General features: G+C 42.8%; 1 long non-coding RNA gene across 1 annotated transcript; it reads left to right on the top strand.

Annotated features, from left to right (window-relative positions):
• The first annotated feature begins 14,373 nt into the window (after positions 1-14,373).
• Positions 14,374-17,889, top strand: LOC115402773 (uncharacterized). The gene is made up of 3 exons (XR_003933162.1): positions 14,374-14,386; positions 16,266-16,348; positions 17,824-17,889. It is a non-coding gene; the product is annotated as an uncharacterized LOC115402773 (long non-coding RNA).
• Positions 17,890-18,067: the final 178 nt, after the last annotated feature.

The following is an 18,067-nucleotide window of genomic DNA, read 5'->3' as shown; positions in this document are numbered from 1 at the left end:
ACCTTCATGAGGAGTTGTTGAGGCTCTGTCCAGTGCGTATTATTCAACCTGTGACAAAAGAGAGAGGTGGGGAGTCTGTCATGAAACGCCTGATTTATTATCACCACTTTGTTTTTCTAAAAAAAACAAAAAAACAGAGCTCAAACTGTGTGAAGCCACAACACACCACACAGGCTTGTACATACCACAAACGCCTGCACATGAGCTGGATTCTGAATTTGACACTGCACTGGAAGGCAGCCTTATGTTCAAACTGCTAGTTTTGCTCCCATCTTCCACCGTTACTTAGTTTTCGTAGGTCGTCGCGTGTTTTCTGGCCACACCGCTGAGCTCCCGCAGAGTATCTGTGCAAGCGGCTGCTTTCTTGGCTGACATCTTGGTAACCATATATTTGTCACACTTCTGCTTTTAGCATGGTGTTGAAGAAGTGTGAGTTTTTTCCCCCCCTCGCCCTCAATGCCGACATGTCATGTGAAACCCAAGTAAAGTTTACTTAGAAAGATCACACCCTTTATTTTAGAGTCACTTTGGTCACATTATGTATTCAAATAATTATCATATTTCAGTTAAGTAGACACATTCAGTTCAGTCTTGCAGTTGTTTGAGGCGTGCATGTACTGACTTGCCAGGTTCGTTTCTTATTGACTCCACTAGTTTTAACCTCTCATCAAATAACAGACGTCCTGTTTTAACGCATCAGGCTAACTCCTAGAATCGAGCGACACGACTTGATGTATTGATCACGATTTGCAGCCAAACCTCTTTGGTGGCACGATCCGCCCACTCTTTTCCACTTCTTCTTGGTTGAGAATGTGCCGTGGACTGAATCTCCCTCCTTGTTGTCTTGAAAGCATCCGACTTGTCTGTCTTCTCCCCCCCCCCCTCACTCCTGAACAAGTCCTCCCTCCTCCATGTGTCGTTGTAGCAGTAGCTTCCATTCTGCCACTCCCTTCTGTGCCATCCAGTTCTTTTGTTTTTTTTGCAAACCGTTGTGTCATGGGGAAGGGCTGGCCCTCTCAACCGCAAAGCTAACATCAAGGCTTGGGTTGAGGAAGGTAACATTTGCACCTCCTGCAAGCTGAGGAAAGGTAAATCACACCCCTCCTGTCTTCATGTTTGATGTCAGTGGGGCTACATGTCGATCATTTTTTTGCCAATTGGCCGGGGCTTTTGGGAGACCAGCATCATTTTGCATAGTGCTTTGTGGAACTCATTGCCTGGATCATGCTGGATGCCAAGGCTGCTGCTGTGACACTAATGACATTTGAGATACTCCAGTCCCTACTCCCTACTTTGATACTGTTTTTGGGACATTTCAATTGGACTGCTAATCGGTTGAGTTGTAAGAGGATGAGGTTGGGTGGAAGAAATGGTTAATTCCAGCTAATGCACAATATTAGCCCAACGCATTCCCTGAATTGGGATAATGTTGGTCATTGGCTGGAAGTAGCTTTGGGCATTTTCATTTAACTACTGACCTTTTTTTTTTTTTTTTTTTTTTAATTTAGAAGCCAACTCTGATGACTGTTCTGTGTATCACTTCCCTTTGTTCACAACTTGTCCCCTGATAGATGGCGGGGCTGCAAACTTTGGCCTCAACTTTCTTACCTTCATCATCCTGTTCAACAACCTGATACCCATCAGCCTACTGGTCACACTGGAGGTTATCAAGTTCATTCAGGCATTTTTCATCAACTGGGTGAGTCAGAACGACTGTGGACGAATGAAATGACCTTTTCAGGGGACAGTGTTTCTCGGATTTTAATTAATTCGGCTGAAATTTCTATTTAGTGAATGTAGATGAGCGTTTATCAGCTGAAGAGTCAGTTATTTCTCTGAGCTGCTGGGAATGAAACACAGAGGTAATGAAAGAACGCGTTCTGGCTGCTTTGGATGTGATCTCTGTGTTTAATTTGGAGTTTTACTCCCCGTGCCACATGAGCAGTTGGTGTTCAGAGCCGTTTAATAACCACAAAATCATCAAAAACACATTAGCATCTTGATGATTTAGGGAATATTTGTTGTGTTTAGGCACCAATAATTTCATAAAACATTTGCCTATTTAGGGGGGAAGAAATGAAGTAATACGTTCAGTTAGAATACGTGGTTGCTATGGTTACGTATTCTTATGAAAACATTATGTGTTGACTTCTGCTTGTGTGTGAGAGCGCCAAGAACAACCCCATCAGATAACTCGCTGGAGGAGTTCAGTATTTTTTTTTTTCTTTTTCTTCTTCCCTCCAGAGTTATTTGAGGCTTCTTTTCTTCATTAAATTTTTAAGTGAAACCCTCGCAAGTAATTTTTTTAGCAGCATTCAGGGCAGATCTCTGCTGGCATCTCAACCCACAGCTCCTGCTGGATCAGTATTTCCTGACAGGAAAGTGGACTGAAGTGAAGCGTCAGAAGAAAAGATCAATCATTACCTAACAATTGTGCTCTTGTTTATATTAGTCCTTTGAATACCCTTTTTTCCTAAATTGCTGTACAAAACAATTTGTCTTAATGCTCTTCTGCGATTGCTTCAAGGACACGGATATGCTGTACGAGCCGACAAACACTCCTGCCATGGCCCGAACCTCCAATCTGAATGAAGAATTAGGGCAGGTACGCAACGCTGTGTTTGAAAGAGCTCTTATTCTGCAGCCGGTGTTGATCTCTGCCTCTTCTCCCTCTTACAGGTAAAGTACATTTTCTCTGACAAGACGGGAACTCTGACCTGCAATGTAATGCAGTTCAAAAAGTGCACCATCGCCGGAGTGGCCTACGGGTACGTTGTGGTTTTTTTGAAGCCCGTCCCTCTTCCTCTCTCCCTCTCCCTCCCTCCCCTCCTCCCCTCCTCCTCCTCCTCCTCCTCCTCCTCATCCTTCATTAAATGCCGAGTGTGCATCGTTGTACATCTGGCGTTCCTCTCTCCTCCCTCGCCTTCTCATTAGCAGCTGCATCAGTGCTCCTCTCAACATAAACTATAAATAAAAGCCAGAGATGTTTTTTTTTTCTTTTTTTGAAGCAAAGGCGCTTCACCCTCTCCTTTGCAGGCACCTCGTCCTCTGTTTGTCGTGTCTGTGCCACCCGGCTTCACTGATTAGTATTTCCCACAAGTGGTGATCACAAACGTGGAATCTGATACTTATTTCCTCTGCTCCAGCGAAATAAAACTCATCCAGTGTAGCATTTCATTAAATCAGCCGCTAATGTCCCCCCCCCCCCCCCCCCCCCCCTTTCATTTTTGTCCGTCGATAATTAGTCTCAGTCGCGAAAACAAGTGGGGGAGCCCGAGTGTCTTTACAGCACCAAAGCAGGCGTGACAGGACGAGATTAATCCCATTAGTTTTCAATTGAGGACATGATTGATGAAGTGCAGACTGAAGGAAAATACCAGTGTTTTGGTTTTTTTTTTTTTCCTCCATTACTCGCTCTTTCTTCAGCCTCTGAGCTCAGCAACCAACCTCTCAATGAAGCGTAGTTGTGCCGTTCATGTTGCTGACGTGATACCTCCAGACTCAAAAATTGTGTCATTTTTGGTACGTCATGTTCAGTGCTACATACGGTCTTTTCCTTTTTTTTTTTTTTTTTTTTTTTTTTTTAATATTTAACTGGGTCAGTCCAGCCGGACATCAGAGACGAGCGCTCCGCCCTCCTGACTGAAGTCGGGCAGCAGTCTGTCCTCCCTTCAGTCGAGGTGGAGAGGCTTTTCTTTGAATCTCTGAAATGAGGACTCCCTCTTACGCAACCGATAAATATGGATGAGTGTTTCGTAGCATGAGGGTGGAAGACGGGCTTTAATGAGGCAAGGCTGTTTTGATGATGCCTCAAATGTTTTTATTTACTTCTCGCTTTTTTGGTAACAAGAGATGTGCGGGCGTACAAACTGGTAATAGCTGTATTACTAACTGTATTTTCAAGACGTGAATAGGGAATACTTGCTCTTTGTTCTTTATTTGAGCTTTTTCAACTGAATCCTTCACAAAACTACACTTTTCTAACTGTTCATGAGACAGTCAGTGTTTCAGCCCTTTTTAACCCTATTAAAGTCGAGTCTGACAGGATTTGACATGCACACTTCTGATATCCGCAATGCCTTGACACTTTGTGATAAAGGAAATTAAAAAGCTACTTGAAAGAAAAGAAATATAATTACAGTGACTCCCAGGGCTTCCACAGTCCTGCTGTACAGTTAAACCGGGTTCACCACTGTCACACATTTCTAATAAGCACAAACACAGTAATATCGAAACGCTGCCACATAGGCGAAGTTGCCATGGTAACATACTTATAAATGTACGGAAATAAATCCTGAAGCCAGAATTCAATAAAAATTTGTGTGTTTTTGTAGCTGTAATCATAAGTTGGAGAAAGGCCAGCATTATTGAAAATGATTGAAATCATCTGTATTTCTATATAATACATATCTGTGGGGACTGAAGGACCGCAGCAGTTCTTTCTTTACAAGTTCTCACAAAGGTAACACTTCACAGCACAAAGCAGCACTGATGAAATCTCTGAAACCACATAATGGTTTCATAATATGAAACTCTTTGTTCATCTTTGTTGCGTTCACCCAAAAATGAAACACACAGACTTGCTTGAAGCCGACGCACTCTCTCAAACCCAGACCGCCCGCTCCATCAGTCCTCCTCATCCTGGATGCTTTCAGCTCTCGGCTCGCCTTAGGTTAGTCATGAAATATGAATATAAAAGTTCTTCGGCTGTCATTGTCTTATTAAACTTTAAATTCTGCAATTAGCCTACTTGAATGCTTATTTTTAGCCTTTTTTACCCAAGATATAGTCTCCGTCTGCATGAGGAAGGTGTCGTAATGTTGTGCAAACGAAAAGACGAAGTAAATCCAGATTTAAAACATGACACGTCTTCATACTAATGAATAAACAAGCATATGTTTAGCTCTTACTGTGCAGTGTGACTTAATTTGGTGCCCACACACACACACACACACACACACAAACCCCCCGATTTCACCGCCCGCATGTGTTCCTAACCACAAATTAAGTGCTGCTGTAATTAATAAAGCCATCCCCAAGGGTGTAGACATTAATTAATTCCACTGGATTGGAGTCCAACTCTGAGGGAGAGATACGGTTTCGGTTAGAAAGGCTCTCAGAAAGAAGACTTGAGCAAATTTCTGTTTAAAGAAAAAAAAAAAAAGACCAAGAAAATAATAAATGACAAAAGTATGTTTGAAATTTTTTGGAAATTCTGAAAATGTTGTTGTATGCGTCTATTGATGTAATGTTGTCTTCATACTGACAAATAGGTTAATATTATCGACCGTACAAAAGCAAGAGGCTCGGCGTATCAGCCGAACGGAGGCTGAAATCAAATGGAGGGCTGCAACGCTGAGTGGAGCGCACTCCGTCCTCACACTTCCCAGAATCTTGCTCTGATGTCCGTCCGCTCAGAATTGACGCTTCATATGATTTTGATGTCGGAGTGCTCTCTGACCAGATTTAGATTCTTACGATGCTTTTTACTTTGTTATGCTTGTTTGAATCTATTGAAAGATAAGACCTGCTTCTGCTGCCATGATCGATATTTAGCTTTTTCTATTTTTTTCTTTTCTTTTTCCAGCAGGGAAGTCAAACATACAGTGCATTATGAAGTCACTTGTCTGATGAATTGTGAATGTAGAATGACCAATATATGCTTCCTTAATGATTTAGTATACAGTAATCGTCTTTTGTACAGTTGAAAGTTATATTTATTCCAGTCACCATTCAGATTAGTGTGCAAAGCTGGTTAACTTTAGTCCAGCTGTGAGAAAGAAATTTGCTTTGAGTCGAGCCTACAATGCTGCAAAATTGAAAAAAAAAAATCAGGCTTTTCCCACAGTGATCAAACTGTGACATTGTCGCAGCGACAATTAAAGACCTTGCTGTTATCACTGCTTCCAACCTCCTCCCAACACCCGGCTCTGACCTCCTGCCACATTTAACTCCTCTTAAACGATCCCGTACGAACCGCAACCCCGCCGTGTGCACACTCACACACCATGCAAACTGAAGACTCTTGTCAACAAGCTGCTTTTTGTTCTCCACCTTCGCCTCAACAGTCACGTCCCTGAGCCTGAGGAGGGTAGTTTTACAGAGGACGACTGGTAAGATGATGGGTGTGAAATGACCATGATTGTTGTTGTTTTTTTTCCCTCTCTTCTGTGTTTCTTTTGCGCTCTTGGCTTTTTGTGATGTATCAGTGCTGCCTTGCTTCGTGGAACTCGTGACTTTGAGCACAATACCTCAGTGCGTGTGTGTGTGTTTTCTTTTCCCTTGTGCGTTCAGTCCTCCCGGGACGTGTGTGTGACTGTGGCTGTTGTATACCTGTATACCTGTTGATGTGAGCTCCAAACTGTATATATCTGAGGATGACAGAATACTGTGGCTTCCTAACAGACGTGAGCAGGCTTGGCGGAGGAGTGTGTTTCACCGTATGTTGTGTTGAGGCTGAAGTTGTGCAGCTTGGTATGTTCACATGAAATAACTCCGGAGGTCGCAGCTACACTCGTACTCACTCAGTCCTGCTCCCTGAATCCATCTGCTGTAGTTTTGAGACCTGCAGTAACAGCATGGGTGTGTCTCATCTATTTTGCATGGGATTGAGCCTGTTTGTTGATGCCTATTACGCCAAAATGTTGATTCTGGAATCTGCCAGCTTTCTTGAAAGCATGTCTCTGATATTGCTGTTTCTCCTCTGTGGAAAACTGGGTTAGATGCTTTTTTATCCACAACATAGGTTAGAGACACAGCCCGCTGAATGATTGATGAGAGTATTTTGGTGGTGGATGAAATAGAATTACAATCTGAGTGTCATTTAAATTTTGGTTCTTTTTTTTAAAACAAGTGTTATGAATCCCCGGTGAGATCCTCTAAAAGTCTCTGGTGCGAGTTAATTTCCTCGGCCTCGCCGGAGCAGGACGGCATGTTGAGTCACGGGTTTGATCTGGAGCAGATCCCGGGTTATTGACTGAACAGCCAGCACTCTGGTTCCCATAGTGACCGGGCCTCCGTGTGCTGGCAGATAGCCAATAACTGAGCATCCTCCCTACCAAGCCTCGCAATGGCAATCCACACGGAGCGCTCCGCCACTGCTGGAGGTTCAGAGACTCCTCCGTTCTAAATGATTTGGGAGTGTTGGTGGCACTTGAGGTCAGGGGCGTCAAACATATGGAGCCAAAATGAGACGATGTTTCAAAGTGTAAAATGTGAAAGAACAAATTATGTCTCTCCTTTTTATCCACTGTCTCAACAACTAACATTTACTTTGAGTCTGACTACCTATTTCAGAAGCACAGAAAACCAAGAAATTCAGTTGATGCATTATTGTGTTTTCAGCAGGAGTTGTTTCTTTTTTAATGGATGCTGATGCTAAAGTTACTACATTATTGGCAGGTTTTTTTATGACTGGCCATCGTTACAATTTCTGTTCATGCAGTCCACATTAAGTAAGACCAATAGACCAAAAACAAACAAAAAATACAGACCTATAACTGCATATTTAATCAAATCCATACTGTTGTAGTGAATTGATGCAACTAACATCCACACTTCAGGCTGCAGAAATCATGAAACAAGAAGATTTGATTGCACCTTCCTGAAAGCAATTTCAGACCAGTTTGACGCCTTATAGATTATCTATGATGAAGATTTGTGCATGCATTGTTTTTGCAGGATTCCCCCATGTCTTCATGTCTGGTATACATTTACAAATCTGCTGTTTTCAAAATGAGTGTAATGTTTTTTTTTGTTTTTTTTTTTGCAAACTCAGTTCTTGGAGCTATTGGGTTAATGTTGAAGCATTCACACGTCTGAACTGTGTTCCGATTCCTCAGTGAGATATTATCCTAAGCCCTGGAAGTGTGATGAATCTCTTTAACCTCCAACGCATTGATGCAATTTTAGAGAATATTGACACCAGCCCTGCCGTTTAATTGCACAGCTGTCTTCCCTCCCATTAATCCCTTCCCTCCAAACCTCCATTTTCTGTGCGGGAGATGGAAGCTTTACTAGCCAGCTCCCCGGTTGGCTCGCTGGGATCTCAACAGCATATCCTGTGGGACTATAAAGACTTACGGTTGCTAATGGCAGCCTCTGTAACGTTTCTATCAAACCCCAGTGCTGTGGACAAAGCTGCTGTCCGCCTGATCTATTGGTCTCTATTTATCACGGAATCATGAATCGATCGGCGCTGGACAGCCAGTGAGCGGCTGGTGGCTACATACAAAAATCACTGCCCAAAGCCACTCTTAAAGGGATGGGGGAAAAAAAGTCTTTCCTTTTTGCTGTCCAAATTGTGATTTTCTCCAGTAGAACATGGTCTTTTGTTGTCATTGAGAAATACACTTCTTTTCTTGTATTTCTAACGAATTTATGGCGTGCCGTTATTTTGCATCTTGCCAAAAACAAAATGTATTTCTGGTGCAAGTATGAGAGATTATTGTGATTCCAGCCATTTATTAGGCTTTGGTTTGATTAATGGATGAGTACTGCGGTCTCATTTGTCTGCCAGATATTCAGCATGTCTGCTGTCCCTGTGCACACTTCCTAATGCATTGTTTTTTTCTTTTCCTTTTTCCCAAGCAAAGGGGGGCGCATCTATTATTAATGGGAATGACCAAGGAGAATATGATATAAACAGGATTGTGAATAAATGTATGAGCATGGATTCTTTGTGCATCGTGAAATAATAATGATGTCCCGTTTTTGGACATTTCTTTCTCGGAGGAATGATCTGCTTGTGCCAGCTCAGACAGAATCCCGAACAGTCGCACTGTAAATCATATTATTGACGCCCAGGGGAGCCGGCATTTGCATTCTGCCTGCGTTGTGGTTAATACTTCACTCAACAGATGTCAATACTGGGAGCACGCAGCACTCACTATGCTATTACTAGCTTGACATCCGCTCCAGACCGCCACGCTCTTTGCAAGTAGCTTCAGCTAAAAAAAACAAACAAAAAACGTTGAAAACACTTGGTCAGCATTTGATTAGGTACTCCCACACTCAAAGTAATTTCATTTAGAGTTACTCTATTACTAGTGTCGATCAAAGCTCAAATGCATATTTTTCAAAAGTCTGTATTAGGAAATGATCGAGCTGTGATCGGAGCTCCACACAAATGTGATTAAGGAAGTCTGCAGGTACATAAAATTGAGTTTCAAAACGTTTACTAAGCTCTCCTCTGTATCTGCTCAGGACACTTCAGGGCCAAATTGTGACATTTTGAATGCATCGGTCATTGACAAACTGTGGTTGCACCTTTGATTTAATCAAAGTATGCAGGAATTTACAGTAACTGGTGAACACACTGATGACATCTGTGCCAGAAATGGTCACAATGGGTGAATGGAAGCTGGCGAGCGGAGGTTTCAGTGTTTTTCAGCACATCATCTCCGTGTCCGTCTCCTTTCTGATCAGTTGTTTCACTCCAAGCTGTAAAGAGATCAGTAACGGATTAATGTAAATCTTTTTATAGGAATTCATACAAATGAGCCATATTTTAATCTCTTGTTTGGATTGCAAGTCATTTGTTTTACTCGCATCTAATGAATTCAGAATCATATTCTGCTTTCTTTATTTATTTTTTTTTCAATTAAACTTGGCAAATTTGAATTGATTCTAGCTTGTCAGATTGTAGTTTGCCTTCTATGGTATCACTGTTCTTTGGTAATTTGTTTTTTGGAATACGGTTTAAAGTGAAAATCCTTCATGGAGCTGAATTGACTTTGTAACTATAATGGGTATAGTTTGTTTATACATAATATGTGGTAAAACTAAAGCAAATGCTTGTTTCAGTCTTAGATTTGCTACCATGATTTGATTTCGTGTTTAATTTAATGTTCCTTTAAAGCTGGAGTAAAAGCCAATATTCCACGCAGCCTTTGAGGATCTTTAAGTGCACAAAAGTAACGCACAGCTGCTGTCGAGTTTTGTTATCCGACGATACGATCATGATGCAGATAATTTTCTCTTCACTGGTCTCCGCCCCAGTCTCCGGACAGCATGTTTTTACCGGGCTGTCTGCTGTTCGGTGTTGCTGTGAAGAGTGTGTGTGTGTGTGTGTGTGTGTGTGTGTGTGTGTGTGTGTGTGTTAGTGTGTTCTCTTGTTTTGACTTCCGCGTCCCTTCTTTCCAGGCACAGCACACACTCGTCGGACGAGGCTGGATTTAATGACCCGAGCTTACTGGAAAACCTCCAAAGTAATCACGTAAGTACTGCCGCGGATCCCCGCTGTCTGCCTGCAGCAACTGGACTAAATTAAGAAGGTTTCTGAACGTAATTGTGAGCGTCACATTATGTCCATTTTGCCGTTTTGCATACATTGTGTTGGCCTCTGTATTGTGTTTTTCTATTAATGGAAAATCTCCAATTTTGTATGACATTCATCTTTTTTCCCCCCAAGAAACAAGTTTTGACAAATTTAAAGCCACTGTTGTACATTCTCCAGAGGATGTGGTGGAACACCCTACAAAATATATACACACGTCAGCATACGATGCTTCGGTGGTTCGCAAAATCGAGACCGGCTTCATTCATTCACCGATCTGAGACTGTCAGGGGACCGCCAGTGATTGTGGGGTAATACTCTTTTCCAAAACGCAGGCGGTCGAATGTGTTTGTGTTTTGTGGAAAAGAAGCGGCGGCGGCCACCTGTGGTCGCGTTAGAACGTGATGGATTGGCTGTTTGAGTCACTCGGCTGCAGCTCCATGTGGGGGAGGCGGAATGTCACATTTAATTACATACAGTAGCGCCGCCCAGGGAGAGCCGTAATCCCTCTGTGATATTTGCTTTGTTATGACAGCAGAATCTCTCCGCACGTTGAGTCGCTCTCAGATTTGCTTCAGCTTCGTATTGATATCATCTCGCCCACTTTCTAATTATGGTGCAGGAACAACCGCTGTTTTGAAACCACAATCTCATTGCATCTCTGGTGGTGATGCTTGATCATTAATAATCAGACTAATACTCTGTTGATGGTGGTCGTCTCTTAACATCGTAACACTGATGTGAATCCTAGTAATTTCACACACCAACAGCAGCGCGCATTGCCCGAGGACACACGGATGGAGCGAGATGGAGGATCAGACCTGCTCCACCAGCTGAGCCGCAGCTGCCCCTTTGAAATCCTTTAAGTTGCGAGTTGAGGCCTCCATGTATCAATGAGCCTTTGCCACCTGCGACTCTCTGGTTCATCTCTTTTTCTACACTAGTCACTGCATCGTGAAACAACTGCACTTTTGGAGAAGATCTGAATCTGAACTTTGTAATATCCAAAATCTTGATGCTCATATTTTGTGAACGTAGCGGTCAATTGCTAATGAACACGTATATCCTCCACCAACAGGCGCCATGATCAGAAGATGGGTAATAATATTGATTTTACCCATCATACAGAAGTCCTGATATCAGAATAAAGCAACACATTTCATTCAAGTCCCAATTTCCTCACAACATAAACACTCATGACCATCAGGCGCACCTCCTCACTACCCTGATCATTAACCACAGTGTTGCGTGGCTGCTGGCTGTTTGTAGGCGTAATGTTGATACTGTGTTGAAGGGGACGGCGGTCTAGAGAAGAGGGGAATTAATAGTGCCGACAAAAATAAACATCCCCTCCGGCTGCTTTTCATGTTCTCTTGAGTCACTGGACATGTTCTCCGCCTGCAGAGCTGCAGTGGGAGTTTGTTTTGCTCGCACGCCGGGGTTCTCCGTCCCGTTTTTTTTGTCCCCCCCCCCGACCCGACCCGTCCGCTCTTTCCACACTGGCCACGTCCGAAGTGATGAGCGTCTGTCACAGGTTTCCCAGCAGTCAGTGTGGTGTGATCGCTGGCAGTGCGGCCAGCGCAGGATTAACTGTCACATCTAATTGTTGCCGTCAGAGCAAAGTTCGGAGAGCCTGTCGAGGGTCCCACCGCCCTCAGTTGTCTCACACACGAATGTGCCTCTATTACTCTGACAGCTCTCAATGAATCGGAACTCGAGGCAGAAGTATGACGTGATTGTGAGTGTGTGTGTTTTTCTTTCTCAGTTTTTACCTGGTGATCATCCAGGGTGTGCTCTACCTTGGCACATTGGACGCTTAATACCTTGTACAATCAGAAGAAAAACAAAGCTGCCCTAAAAATCCCTTTAAAGCCAGTAATTAACACACAGTGTCCTGTTGTTAAATTTGGGAAAACAGAAGTAATTTATGAGTGCTGGTTGGCTCCTTCGCTTCTTGGCTTCGCACAATGACTGCAGGCTTTTATTTACTTGAGTCTTGTCATCATTAGGCCAGACTGGCCGACTGAAACAGCACGCAGATGCCAAATGGGACGATCGTCTATAAATCTATTCAAAAGTACATTTAACTGTAATTTTAACCAGTGAAAAAACTAGACCTTTTGATAGTCAGTAAAGAAGGGATAATAGTTTAACAACGTGAACTCACTGTCGGTGTAAAAATACACACACACACCCTGACATGTCCTTCAGAGATACCTGTCATCTCAGACCAGATTAGCATGCTGCCCGGATACAGAGAGACTCTCGCAGCCACCTGGACTGTAATTGACTCTGTGTTTTAATTTACCAGAAGCCCTTTGATTCGCTCCTCCTCCCCCTCCATTCATCATTTGCTCCTTTGTTCCCGTCCCGGGTCCTCTCATCACGGCGTCCACCACCGACAGAACAACACAGTCGACGGTACTTTGAGAAAGCACACATTCTGCCTGAGCGGCGGAGTGACAGAGGCTGTTTTCGGTAATCTTTTTATAGCAGGGGTGTTTGTAAGACCTTAACATACTTCAAAAGGCAGATAAAATATCTCTCAGATCTGCTGTGTATTTTCAGAATGACTACAGATTTGCGAGAGCCGTGTTCGCTCAGAATATCTGGCTCGTCTGCCATTGAGCTCATTGTTCGGATCCGCAGCCGGAGCGCCGTTGGTGCCGCCGCTGCATTATTCAGTCCTGTTGTCGAGCTGCGGGCGCTGATATCTCTGCCTCAGCTGTGGTCAGTGACTACAAGCTGGTGGTCCTGGAGCCTCAGACAGAGCCTCAGCATGCCTGTCTGAGTCGACCCCGTGGCAACTTAGTCATACTGTTTCCCTCATTAAAGACAAAAGCCCTCAGAATATAGGTTAGGCTGTGTGTGTGTGTGTGGTGTGTGTGCGCGTGTGTGTTTTTTTCCCTTGACTAAATCAAATTTGTATTGGCCGAAAAAGCAGTGTGTCTGTCAGCTGCTGACAAGTTATGTGGAATCCTTTTGGCTCTTGACCAGCTGTCGTTTGTCTGGCCAAACTTGAGCAGTGAGAGCTGAAGCCAGATTAATTTCAGAGAGTGACACACCTCAGACTGACTGTGGATCAACACGGAGACTTTAATGGCTGCTTAGATACTATTATTCTTACATTTTATGGCCGTAATGAATAATTAGGCTCAAGTGTGATTCTTAGAAAGTGATGTTGTATCCACAATGGACTGGAGTCAATTTTCTGATGTTTTCAGTTAAATTCAATATCATTGTGTGTCTCCATAATGGAGGGAGGAATTCTTCCAAATATGCAAAAAAAAAAAAAAAGGTTTCCAATGCTTTGCCTTCAACAAAATCATCCCTTGTCAGTGGCCAGCCTAAAATCCCCAATAATTCTGTTGGACGTTGCAAGTGATTCCTCAATCAATTATGAATCCCAATACTAAATATACTACATAATGTACAACTACTTAATAATCAGTAATTTTATGTAAATTAAAAAGAAATAACTGGGTATTTCAGATAGCCTACATTATTCTTAAATATCATAATCCTGGGTTTTGATGTTCCACCTTTTCCATTTTCAGTACTTATTATGTTTTGTTTCTGTAATTGATTATCAATAAATGGAAATTATAATGTAGACCATTGTGGACATTCCTGAAGCCATTTTACTGCAATTACGAATATTGTTTTTATTAGTCAAAAGGTTTGAAGGTGTTATTTTTTTTAATACATGTTGTTGCTCGATTGGTGTCGAAATCCTCTATTTTTGAAATAAAAAGCCATTTTGGTTTATCCACAAACAACAATGGATTTTTTTTCTTCAGTAAATGAGAGAACAACCCAAACTGTGAATTTACTGCATTCAAAGTTTCATGTTCAAGTAGGCCGATCGTCGCGTGTTTTCAGTATTTACACTCTGCCCTTGATCGCTCTCCACTTACAGTATCGCCAAGGTCCTTCTGCTTGTTGTGCTTCTGCTCCATGTTTTATTAAAGAACATTAAAAGTCACGGTGCCCTCTCCTCCCGTGTAGCCCACATGCTGTTATCCTGGAGTTCATGACCATGATGGCCATCTGTCACACTGCAGTCCCAGAGCGCATGGATGGAAAATCACCTACCAGCAGCATCTCCAGGTACCTCACACCCTCTGCTAGATTAAAAGCCTCCGGGTAAAATCACGCTGTGCTGGTATTAAACCAGTGGGATGAGTGTTCGCACGTTACAGCCCGGGAACGTTATTATTCTGCCGTGGCTAAATAACTTCAATGATGAAAACTGGTAGAGAAACCACAGAAATGCTGCTTTTTTTTTTTTTTTTTTTTCAAATCCTTAAAAAAGTGTGTGTTTAAAGCTTTCAAGCCTTAAAGTGCGAGTGACCTGCAGGTGTGTAGTTTTTCCTGGTGCTACATTATTAAATTATCTCGTGGCTTTATGATGCAAATCACAATTGCAGTCTCAGAGGTACACAATCCAAAATGACTTCCAACACAATTGTGCACACGAACCTCGCACAATGTTCACACGCACGTGATTCTGCCAGCCAGCGTGTAAATTGAGACCCCAGTGGCACAGCGCGAGCTCTCGTCTGTAGCTGCAGCTAAAAATAGAAGAGACTCGGCTCCTGCAACAGTGTCGGCCTTCCGTGGCGCAAGTGTCAAATTTGCAGAAACGCCGGCTTCTTCTGCTCGTACACGATGCTCAGCGGCTTTTCTTCGTTAGTCCGAACTGCTGCTGCCCCGGCCGAGCGCCGCGGGTCCAACGGCGCGGGTCTGAAAGCGGCGTGATAAACTGCTGGTGCTGCGGCTCTGACTTGACCCGGGTGCAGGTGCTTTGCATGTGCGATCCTCTGTGCCCTTGATACTCCTCTTCGTTGTAGTGTTTAATTTTCTATCTGGTGACCTGTGTAGCCCGAGTACATGAAACGCATCCCCGCAGCCTTCAGGCACCAGCATTTTATGAAAGGCATTTTATATAATCAGAACAGCAGGGGAGGAATGCCAGGAATGGTAATATAAAATCAAATCTCCTGTTTACAGAATGCATGGTGTCTGTCACTTTGATTCTTGGAGCCTCACCCTGATCCCTCAGTCTATCAGTTTCCCCGCTGAATGTAACACACCGAGACAGCTGTCAGTCATACGTTCCCTTCAACAGGATCTGCAACTCTAGAAAATGACCACGTCTCACATTAACAGTAACAAAACCAAGCATAACTTTTTTAAAGCATTGCATTTTAAAATCATGCTTTACATCCATTCGCTAAATAGAAACATGTTTCCATTATTTGTAACTCATGCAAATGGCACACCCTTTATCTGGGTTTTACACATCTAGCCTGTTGAACTTTGCAACCCACGAAAGACTTTGCAAACTCTAACTGCTCTTCGTTAAATGTGAACATTTCTACAGTGTACTCATGATTTTTTACAATAGTTTGAGTCTTTTGCTACTGTTTTCCTCATTGTGTCACCTCACATGGCATTTGACTGTATGTGGGCCCTGAATTGAAACAAAGGGCTGTCTGAGGATATTTTAGTGCTTTAGCCACTATGAAGCACCATTTCTGACTTATCGAGTGTCAGCCATTTGAAATGACAGAAATGGAAAGATGGTTTAATAAATACATACACTCTGGCCTTCATCTGTTGAGAGACGCGGCTTGTTTTGCCCGATTCCTCAGGACACTCATGGTCCTCTGGTGCTCTGGGGTTTGAAGCTGCGTGGGGAATGTCTGAAAAAGAAAGCTAGTTTACTGAACTGTAAAAAAAAAAAAAGCAAAGCTTTTTTTTTTCCGCCCTGCAGCAGCCGCATTCAAGCTGCAGCACAGGTTACCTGGTCGCAGCTTTCAGTCACTGCCCTCACTCTGAAAATGTGTCAAAACAAACCAGGTTTGTGTATCACATGCGGCTCCCATCATAAATGTCAGGTCAGGATTCATTTAAACCGAGAGGCTCTCAGCCGTGTGTTCGGCAGGTTTACTCTCCCCCTAACATTTCTGTGTTTGCTTCACAGACGAGGGCGCACTGGTGAGAGCCGCACGGAACCTCGGCTTCGTGTTTTCAGGTAGAACTCCTGACAGCGTCATTGTGGAAATGGTAAGTTTGTAGATATGAAGGGCTTGAAAGCTGTTCTACTGATAAATGAGCCCATTTAATCTGTCTGATTTACACGATTATGATGTTTATAACCTCAAACAAGACAAAGTTTTAACCAAATTGTAGGATGCCTCACTTTGTGAGCTGAAGGGCTGAACAACTGAAAGGCCATGTTTAGAAAACAGTCCGCACTCTCTCCCTCCAGTTCAAAACTTGACCTTTCTTTAAGCACATTTATTAAATTAATACGGTTGGAGATGCAGCCATGAGTCTGAACATTGGTTAGAGGCTCTCTCGCCTCATCGCAGGAGGAACCTGGGACCTTTCTGTGTTTAGTTTGCATGTTCTGTCCTGCATTGACCGAAATATGTGTTCTTCAGTTCATTTTCAAACACAGCGAGCTGTGTGTGGGACTCTTCATCCATTTTATTTGCCACTGAATTTGCAAAAGTCTATAAATGTGATTATTGATATCAATTCAGATCTTAAAAACTGGACCAGATTTAGAACCTTGTTTAAATGGGTTTGTTTGACTCCCAAGAAGTATCATAAAAAAAAGTAGTTTGAAAATCTACTTTAATAACTCGTAAGTAACTACCAGACAATCCGTGGAGATCACAGGAAATCATTGCATCTCATCCACAATTTGTTCCACATGAATCCTTGAAAAATTGGACACTTTTGCGGTGCATCAGTCTTTTAATAAATTCATCATTAGGCGTTATATATTCATATTCAGGGATTAAGAAGTTCTGGTAGTTTTTGTTCCTTTGCAGTTTGGCCCTCTGCTTCTTCTTGTTTTCAATATTTTGAAGCTAAACAACTGCTGATAGCAACGACATATTCAAGATTAGCTGTGTGCAATGAATTCAGTAATTCATATTTTCCACATTGCACACACACAAAAACTCAAAAACAAAAATTCTAACAAGAAGACCTGCTTTTATTCCCGTGGATCACGACAATAGAAAATTTCACATCTGCCGTGCTGCTATCGTGAGCCGAGGCACCGTGTCCTCTCTAAAGCTCGGGTCAGCCTTCCTGCTGTTTCCTTAATTGGCTAACCTGATGATTGCACTTTAAGAGCCCGAAGAGGAAAGGCCAGAACCATTTCTGTTCTTTTATTTTTTTTCTCTCCCTCCTTCCTGGTCAGAACATCTCGTCTCCTCGACAGCCGTCCAATTTCTTTATCTTCATTAGACCTTTCAAAGCTCTCAGCATCTACTTAATCACTCTGTCTTGTACCTGGCTGTCTCTGCAATTAAGGGAGCTAATTGAATTTTACCTTGTTATTCTGTCCCCATCAGCTCTTTGCAGGCAACTGATAAACACATTTAAAGTGCAATTACAGCTGATTGGAGGAGGGTTGCAGGATTGGCTTGTGCTACGTAACATAACCCCCCCCTTTTCTTCAAAACATTGAGGCTGAGGTGTTTCCTTTGTGGATTGTTAACTTGCGTGTTTCTTTGCTTTAGCTTGGAACGGAAGAAAAGTACGAACTGCTTCATGTGCTGGAGTTCACAAGGTAATTCTTTAATTATAGTCCACGACATTAATGCAACAAATCACTGCCTGCCTGGATCAAGGTTGCATAGAAATAACATTCACTGTTTGATCCTCAAAGAACCTGTTGACGTCTCATTATTCTCACATGATTTGCACCAATTACTGACGTGTCTACCGCCTGATACGTCCCTCACCTTTTGGAGTTCTAATTTT

The sequence above is a fragment of the Salarias fasciatus genome, chromosome 2 (genome assembly GCF_902148845.1).
Source record: "Salarias fasciatus chromosome 2, fSalaFa1.1, whole genome shotgun sequence".
NCBI classification, from domain to species: Eukaryota; Metazoa; Chordata; class Actinopteri; order Blenniiformes; family Blenniidae; genus Salarias; species Salarias fasciatus.
This window is presented reverse-complemented; position numbering and strand designations above follow the sequence as displayed.